Source organism: Oncorhynchus masou, chromosome 8, assembly GCF_036934945.1.
Source record: "Oncorhynchus masou masou isolate Uvic2021 chromosome 8, UVic_Omas_1.1, whole genome shotgun sequence".
In the NCBI taxonomy this organism is placed as follows: domain Eukaryota; kingdom Metazoa; phylum Chordata; class Actinopteri; order Salmoniformes; family Salmonidae; genus Oncorhynchus; species Oncorhynchus masou.
The window spans coordinates 16,314,288-16,323,929 of NC_088219.1; positions in this window are offsets into that span (position 1 = coordinate 16,314,288).

The following is a 9,642-nucleotide window of genomic DNA, read 5'->3' on the forward strand; positions in this document are numbered from 1 at the left end:
GACATGTGGGACACACCCCTAAGACGTCAAAGCCAGTTCTGAAAAATGTACTGTTCTCGTCATTGACTGTACCTGACCAAGAGACACAAAACTTCTATGAAAGAAAATTCAACAAGGCTTAAAAACCTATTTTATTAACACATTCGACTTGTCACTCTCCTTACCTTTTTCAACTTTTTATAATTTTGTTTTTGCTTTTTTATAATTATTTTCTGGAATATAAGAGGTGCAAGTTTACAGGTGTAAACTGCTCAGTGAATCTGGCCTTTAGGCTACAGTTTATCCAGTTCTCACATGTTACTAGCTAGCCTGTTAATCTTGAATATTATATGATATTTAATTATATTTCTATATTAATGGAGTTGAAAATAAGTGGATTAAGTAATGAAGAGTTAGACCCAATGGAGTGGCCAGACGCTTTCTGCAGTGTCTGTCTTTTTAAGGTCAATCGACCTTAAGGGTTAATCTGTTTGGAGGTCAGTTGTTTGGCCCAGATGGTTTCAGGGTCACAAGGTAGAGCATAGCTGTGTCTGTTGTTCTAAGGACTGTACTTGTCTAGCCTGGTGCCCGGGGATTGAGGTGTGGCCCATGGCTCAGTGTGTTGCCATTGTGTGCAGCCAACTCAAAACCGGTCAGGTGTCTTTTTATATTTTCAGGGGGTTGAATTTAGAAGCTTTTCAGCTTCAAAATTGCAAACAGATTGTGGCTTCTATCAATGTAATTGTCTGCATCATATATCCAATCCCCCATATATATATTTTATAAATATACAGTATATATTATTTTAAATATATATATATATTTTAAATATTTCTTCCTTTATTGTTTTCCCCTAACCCTACCATCCCTCCTCTAATTGGAGAAAACTAATGGACAACAATACTTAGGCTTCTACTTCCAGTTTATACATACGATATACAGTTGAAGAAGTTGGAAGTTTACATACACTTTAGCCAAATACATTTAAACTCAGATTTTCACAATTCCTGACATTTAATCCTAGTAAAAATTCCCTGTCTTAGGTCAGTTAGGATCACAACTTTATTTTAAGAATATGAAATGTTGGAATAATAGTAAAGAGAATTATTTATTTCAGCTTTTATTTCTTTCATCACATTCCCAGTGGGTCAGAAGTTTACATTCACTCAATTAGTATTTGGTAGCATTGCCTTTAAATTGTTGAACTCGGGTCAAACATTTCGGGTAGCCTTCCACAAGCTTACCACAATAAGTTGGGTGAATTTTGGCCCATTTCTCCTGACAAAGCTGGTGTAAATTAATCAGGTTTATAGGCCTCCTTGCTCGCACACGCTTTTTCAGTTCTGCCCACAAATTTTCTATAGGATTGAGGTTAGGGCTTTGTGATGGCCCCACCAATACCATTGACTTTGTTGTCCCTTTTCCATTTTGCAACAACTTTGGAGATATGCTTGGGGTCATTGTTCATCTGGAAGACCCATTTGCAACCAAGCTTTAACTTCCTGACTTTTTGAGATGTTGCTTCGATATATCCACATCATTTTCCTTCCTCATGAAACCATATATTTTGTGAAGTGCACCAGTCCCTCCTGCAGCAAAGCACCCCCACAACATGATGCTGCCACCCCCGTGCTTCACGGTTGGGATGGTATTCTTTGGCTTGCAATCATCCCCCTTTTTCCTCCAAACATAACGATGGTCATTATGGCCAAAGAGTTCTATTTTTGTTTCATCAGATCAGAGGACATTTCTCCAAAAAGTACGATCTTTGTCCCCATGTGCAGTTGCAAACCGTAGTCTAGGGTTTTCTATGGCAGTTTTTGAGCAGTGGCATCTTCCTTGCGGAAGATACTTTGTACCCGTTTCCTCCAGAACGTGGCACCTTCAGACGTTTGAAAACTGCTCCCAAGGATGAATTTTTTTCTGAGGTCTTGGTTGATTTCTTTTGCTTGTCCCGTGATGTCAAGCAAGGAGTCACTGAGATTGAAGGTTGGCCTTGAAATACATCCACAGGTACACCTCCAGTGGATTCAAATTATGTCAATTAGCCAATCAGAAGCATCTAAAGCTACATAATTTTCTGTATTTTTCCAAGCTGTTTAAAGGCACAGTCAACTTAGTGTATGTAAACTTCTGACCCACTGGAATTGTGATACAGTGAATTATAAGTGAAATAATCTGTCTGTGAACAATTTTTGGAAAAATTATTTGTATCATTTACATTTAAGTCATTTAGCAGACGCTCTTATCCAGAGCGACTTACAAATTGGATGCACAAAGTAGATGTCCTAACCAACTTGCAAAAAGTAGTTTCTTAACAAGAAATGTGTGGAGTACTCCAACCTAAGTGTATGTAAACTTCCAACCTCAGTGTATGTAAACTTCCAACCTCAGTGTATGTAAACTTCCAACCTCAGTGTATGTAAACTTCCAACCTCAGTGTATGTAAACTTCCAACCTCAGTGTATGTAAACTTCCAACCTCAGTGTATGTAAACTTCCAACCTCAGTGTATGTAAACCTCCAACCTCAGTGTATGTAAACTTCCAACCTCAGTGTATGTAAACTTCCAACTTCAACTGTACATTTTACAGACACAGTATATTTTTAATTTGTTATATTTTGTTTGTTTTTACTCCCATTCCTCAACCCCTCCCATCTATCTCTGAGGACCATCCAGTCCCAGCCTTCAGCTCCCCTCAACCCCTCCCATCTATCTCTGAGGACTATCCAGTCCCAGCCTTCAGTTCCCCTCAACCCCTCCCATCTATCTCTGAGGACTATCCAGTCCCAGCCTTCAGCTCCCCTCAACCCCTCCCATCTATCTCTGAGGACTATCCAGTCCCAGCCTTCAGCTCCCCTCAACCCCACCCATCTATCTCTGAAGACCATCCAGTCCCAGCCTTCAGCTCCCCTCAAGCCCTCCCATCTATCTCTGAGGACTATCCAGTCCCAGCCTTCAGCTCCCCTCAACCCCTCCCATCTATCTCTGAAGACCATCCAGTCCCAGCCTTCAGCTCCCCTCAACCCCTCCCATCTATCTCTGAAGACCATCCAGTCCCAGCCTTCAGCTCCCCTCAACCCCTCCCATCTATCTCTGAAGACCATCCAGTCCCAGCCTTCAGCTCCCCTCAACCCCTCCCATCTATCTCTGAAGACCATCCAGTCCCAGCCTTCAGCTCCCCTCAACCCCTCCCATCTATCTCTGAAGACCATCCAGTCCCAGCCTTCAGCTCCCCTCAACCCCTCCCATCTATCTCTGAAGACCATCCAGTCCCAGCCTTCAGCTCCCCTCAACCCCTCCCATCTATCTCTGAAGACCATCCAGTTTTGATTTCTATTTGCCATATTTTTTTTCAACTGTGCTCTGATGTTTCAGAAAAGTTACGAACCTTTCTATCCACATAGCTTCTACAGATTTCAAATTAAAGATTTTTTTTTTTGCTTAGAGTATTACAATGTTATTTATTGATTGACTATGACTTTTCAAATCAGCCAGCAGTGCTATTTGCAGAGTTAACCAAAAACAAGCTACATATGGACAGTATCAAAACAAATTATCTAATGATTCTGTCTCTTTGCAGAAAAATCTGCAGAGCTGGGATGGTTGTATCCCCCCATATATATAACATTCTAATGGTTGCAAGAATTATGTATAATACATTTAATTGAAAAACTAAATGTTTTGAACCCGGCGTTGTTTTGTGTATCAGTTCATAAACCATGTGCCATGGAATCGGTACATTGAAAATCTCTTACCAACTATTTTGCAATCTATATGGCACAGCTGTCAGTTTTTTGGTCCTTTAATTAAACTGGTATACTTTTTTATTTATCACAATTTTCTTTAAATAACCAGTTCTGGTCTTTAATGCAGGGCCGACAAACAAGTTCCTTACTTTCTCCCCCTTCCACTTGCCTCTTCCATATGTGGTAATGCTGCAAATAGTCAGTCAGGTGTGTTTCCACTTTCCAATGTTGCATAAAGACTTGGAAAGAGTCCTAGTTATGATGCTGAACGTATGAGTGGGCTATGGTTACGTCAGAGGAGGATATGTTCTGAGTTGGACCTGCATCATTACTGTTACACTATGCACCTGCTTGACAAAGTTCTGAGAGGGATCCCGCCTCTGACTCACCGATAGTCTTTCTCTGCTCACATGCCACACCTGTGTTCCGTTTCCAGTCCTGACTTTCATTGTGTGGTTCTCTGACAAAGGCTGCTACCTCTTGATAAACTTTTTACCCACCTGCCCTCAACTCAAATGTCTAAATTTTCGAACTGCAGCACCTGTGCATTAGGTTTGTACTGTGTCTCAAATCATCACCATGTGTCTGGTTGTGTTTTGGGTATACGCACAATTCTAAGATATTACAGTATTCTACTAATTCTTCAACCGGTTGAGAGCTGTCCAAAATATGATCCATCTAATACTCAGGTCAACAAAACCTGTAACTAATAACCCAGTGATTCACCCAACCCAACCAACCTTACCCAAAACAAACAAATTCATTCATGTCTATGTATTTTGTAGCTTGTGCATGTAAATTCAAACACCATGGCAACTGTTGAACTGTCTGGCTGTGATAAAGGATGTGTCCAGTGTTCATTGCACAACGAGTGAGGGAGAGAGAGGCGACACTGCTATCACCAGAGAGTCACTAGAGAGATAACTTAACATGTTAAAAACGTCAGAGCCACAGTGGAGTCAGAAACAGCAGCAAGCAGGGCATAACTTTCATATATTAATTATACAGAGACCATGTTCATTTCCTTGAAAATCCTCAGAATTTCCCCCGTTTGTGAATAGCATGAATACCTCACAACTTTGTGAATAGCATGAATACCTCACAACTTTGTGAATAGCATGAATACCTCACAACTTTGTGAATAGCATGAATACCTCACAACTTTGTGAATAGCAGGAACACCTCACAACTTTGTGAATAGCAGGAATACCTCACAACTTTGTGAATAGCAGGAATACCTCACAACTTTGTGAATAGCATGAATACCTCACAACTTTGTGAATAGCATGAATACCTCACAACTTTGTGAATAGCAGGAATACCTCACAACTTTGTGAATAGCATGAATACCTCACAACTTTGTGAATAGCATGAATACCTCACAACTTTGTGAATAGCAGGAATACCTCACAACTTTGTGAAAAGCAGGAATACCTCACAACTTTGTGAATAGCAGGAATACCTCACAACTTTGTGAATAGCATGAATACCTCACAACTTTGTGAATAGCAGGAATACCTCACAACTTTGTGAATAGCATGAATACCTCACAACTTTGTGAATAGCAGGAATACCTCACAACTTTGTGAATAGCAGGAATACCTCACAACTTTGTGAATAGCATGAATACCTCACAACTTTGTGAATAGCAGGAATACCTCACAACTTTGTGAATAGCAGGAATACCTCACAACTTTGTGAATAGCAGGAATACCTCACAACTTTGTGAATAGCAGGAATACCTCACAACTTTGTGAATAGCAGGAATACCTCACAACTTTGTGAATAGCAGGAATACCTCACAACTTTGTGAATAGCAGGAATACCTCACAACTTCGTGAATAGCATGAATACCTCACAACTTTGTGAATAGCATGAATACCTCACAACTTTGTGAATAGCATGAATACCTCACAACTGTACTGTGGACCAGCAACTGTAATGTAAAACTCATCATAAACTGTAATGTGGGTTATTATGTGTGATATATGTGATCCAGTCCCAACTCTGAACCTATCCCCCTCTGACATAACAATAGCCCATGTTGCGTGTGTTTGTGCCCGTGTGCACTTGAATGCACCTTTGTACTTTTCTTAATGTTATCACAGGTCCTCGAATTCAGGAATTCTGTGCCTCTAAAGTAGAGCAAGGTCGCCACACCTGTTTATTGAGACCAAACAAAGAGAACAGAGGTGCTGGGAAAGGCATTCTGCTATCCACTTCTGCTATCGGGCTTTAACTTCTTTATTTAACCATGACAGACCACAAACATTTTTCATGATGATTACAGTATGTCAAGGATGAAGATAATAGAGAGATGAAAGGTAGGCAGGTAGAGCATGGTGCTTGCAACACCAGGGTCGTGGGTTTGATTCCCACGGGGAACCAGTATGAAAAATGCATGTGCTAACTACTGTAAGTTGCTTCGGATAAGAGCATTTGATAAAATGTGAGTGGGTGTACTGTATGACTTCCCTGACATAGTTTATTGTATTCTGTTACCTATAATGAAGGGGAACAGTGGTATCCTGTGACCTATAATGAAGGGGAACAGTGTTATCCTGTTACCTATAAGGAAGGGGAACAGTGGTATTCATTTACGTATTAAAAAGGGAAACAGAAACAGTTGGGCACTCCTTCAGTGACACATCATTACCATAGTGATAATAATATAAACAGGCAGGTTAGAAAGTGCTGTGACACACTGCAGTACAGCTCTGTCATGTACTTGTCTAGTGGTGCCATTGTCTTGTATTTAATGCAGCGCATTCATGGAGGAAAACATTAATGAAAATGTAGGGATCAATAAATGAATGGAATCTGTGGAACATTTACAAAAAATGTAAATCTATATTGAGCAAAAATTTAAATGCAACACACAACAATTTCAAAGATTTTTGCTGAGTTACAGTTCAAATAAAGAAATCATAAAATCAATAAATTCGTTAGACCCTAATCTATGGATTTTGCATGACTGGGAATACAGATATGCATCTGTTCCTTGGTGTCCACATCACTAATAAATTAGAATGGTCCAAACACACCAAGATGGTCATGAAGAGGGCACGACAAAGCCTATTCCCCCTCAGGAAACAAAAACGATTTGGCATGGGTCCTGAGATCCTCAAAAGGTTCTACAGCTGCAACATCGAGAGCATGTTGCAGTACGGCAATTGCTCAGCCTCTGACCGCAAGGCACTACAGAGGGTAGTGCATACGGCCCATTACATCACTGGGGCTAAGCTGCCTGCTATCCAGGACCTCTACTCCAGGCGGTGTCAGATGAAGGCCCTAAAAATTGTCAAAGACCCTAGCCACAGACTGTTCTCTCTACTACCGCATGGCAAGCAGTACCGGAGTGCCAAGTCTAGGACAAAAAGGCCTCTCAACAGTTTTTAACCCAAGCCATAAGACCCCTGAACAGGTAATCAAATGTCTACCCGGACTATTTGCATTGTGTCCCACCCACCACCCCCTCTTTTACGATACTGCTACTCTCTGTTCATCATATATGCATAGTCACTTTAACCATATCTACATGTACATACTACCTCAATCAGCCCGACTAACCGGTGTCTGTATGTAGCCTCACTACTTTTATAGCCTCGCTGTTATTTTTCACTGTCTTTTTACTGTTGTTTTTATTTCTTTACTTACATATTGTTCACCTAATACCTTTTTTGCACTATTGGTTAAACTTTGATTTGATCTGTTGGTCACAGATACCTTAATAAAAAGGTAGGGGCGTGAATCAGAAGTATCTGGTCTGTCCACCATTTGCCTCAAGCAGTGCAACACATCTCCTTCACATAGAGTAGATCTGGCTGTTAATTGTGGCCTGTGGAATGTTGTCTCACTCCTCTTCAATGGCTGTGCGAAGTTGCTGGATTTTGGCGGGAACTGGAACACGCTGTCGTACATGTCAATCCAGAGCATCCCAAACGTGCTCAAATATTGGACATGTCTTGTGAGTATGCAGGCCATGGACAAACTGGGACATTTTCAAATTCCAGGAATTGTGTACAGATCCTTGCGTTATCATGCTGAAACATGACGTGATGGTTGCGGATGAATGGCACAACAATGACCCTCAGGATCTTGTCACGGTATCTCTGTGCATTCAAATTGCCATCGATAAATGTAATTGTGTTCGTTGTCCGTAGCTTATGCCTGTCCATACCCCAGCCCCATCGCCACCATGGGGCACTCTGTTCACAACGTTGACATCAGAAAACCGATCACCCACACAACGCCATACACGTGGTCTAGGGTTGTGAGGCCGGTTGGACGTACTGACAAATTCTCTAAAACGACATAGGAGGCAGATTATGGTGGAGAAATTAACATTCAATTCTCTGACAACAACTCTGATGGACATTCCTGCAGTCAGCATGCCAATTGCACTCTCCCTCAAAACTTGAGACATTTGTGGTAGTGTGTTGTGTGAAAAACTGCACATTTTGGCCTTTTATTGTCCCCAGCACAAGGTGCACCTGTGTAATGATCATGCCGTTTAATCAGCTTATTAATTATGCCACACCTGTCAGGTGGAAAGATTATCTTTGCAAAGGAGAAATGCTCACTAACAGATGTAAACAGATTTATGCACAACATTTCTGAGATCTTATATTTCAGCTCATGAAACCAATACTTTACATGTTGCATTTATATGCACATGTTCAGTGCATGTGGATCAGATATCCGTGTCCAAAAGGATGAATGGAGTGGATGGAAGTGGAAACAGGTGGTAGTGACAGACAGCAGTGCCCTTACTTAGGGCCCCAAAAGGCTAGAGCCAGCCCTGATCAGATAGCATATATATAGAATAGCAATAAATTAGCAACATTTTCTCACAGCCCCGTAACAAAAACTTCTAGAATAGCAACAAATGTGCTATAAAACTGCAACATTTTCTCTCAGTCCGAAGACAAAATGTGTAGAATTGAAGGAAATAAGGTATAAAACTGCAAATGTTTCTCTCTGCTCCATGGCAAAATGTGTAGAATTGCATGAAGTTAGCTTTAAAGAAAACACACTCTCCACCATCATGAGGGGGGCCTCCAAAATGTTCTTGTTCAGGACCCCTGACGTGGTTAATCCAACCCTTATGACACCCCTCTTCAGTTAATTGACACACATTACTACATTATCACAGGAGTTCTATATCCCATCTCCAATAATGAAAAGTAAGTGACCAATTATTATATATATCTTGTTAAATATCACATCCATAAATTAGAATATATATTTTTTAAATATTCAATATACACCTCCAGGCTGTGTAAGGGCTATTTGACCAAGGAAAGTGATTGAGTGGGGAAGGAAAAGCAGCCAACAAGTGCTCAGCATATGTGGAAAGTCCTGTTGGGAAAGCATTCCAGGTGAAGCTGGTTGAGAGAATGCCAAGAGTGTGCAAAGCTGTCATCAAGGCAAAGGGTGGCTACTTTGAAGAATCTGAAATACAAAATATATTTTGATTTGTTTAAAACTTTTTTGGTTACTACATGATTCCAAATGTGTTATTTCATAATTTTGATGTCTTCACAATTATTATACAATATAGAAAAAAATAAAAACCCTTGAATGAGTAGGTGTGTTCAAACTTTTGATTGGTACTGTATTGAGACAGTTCATTGCCGGCAGAAAGACCACATCAGAAGGGCTAATGATGGTGAATGACAATGGACATGTACAATTTTCTCCCAAAAGTCTTGGCAACGTGATGTTTACTTTCATGGCTAGACTTATCCAGCGGTGTCCTCTTCCAAAATGATGTTACCTGAGAATTGGTCATTCAGGTTCTACACAGAGACAAAACACAAACAGTACAACATGCTAAAAACTCCCAGTTCAAATTGAACCATGTCAAATGCTTTATTCATTGGACCACAAAAGACCAATCTAGGGGAACGAT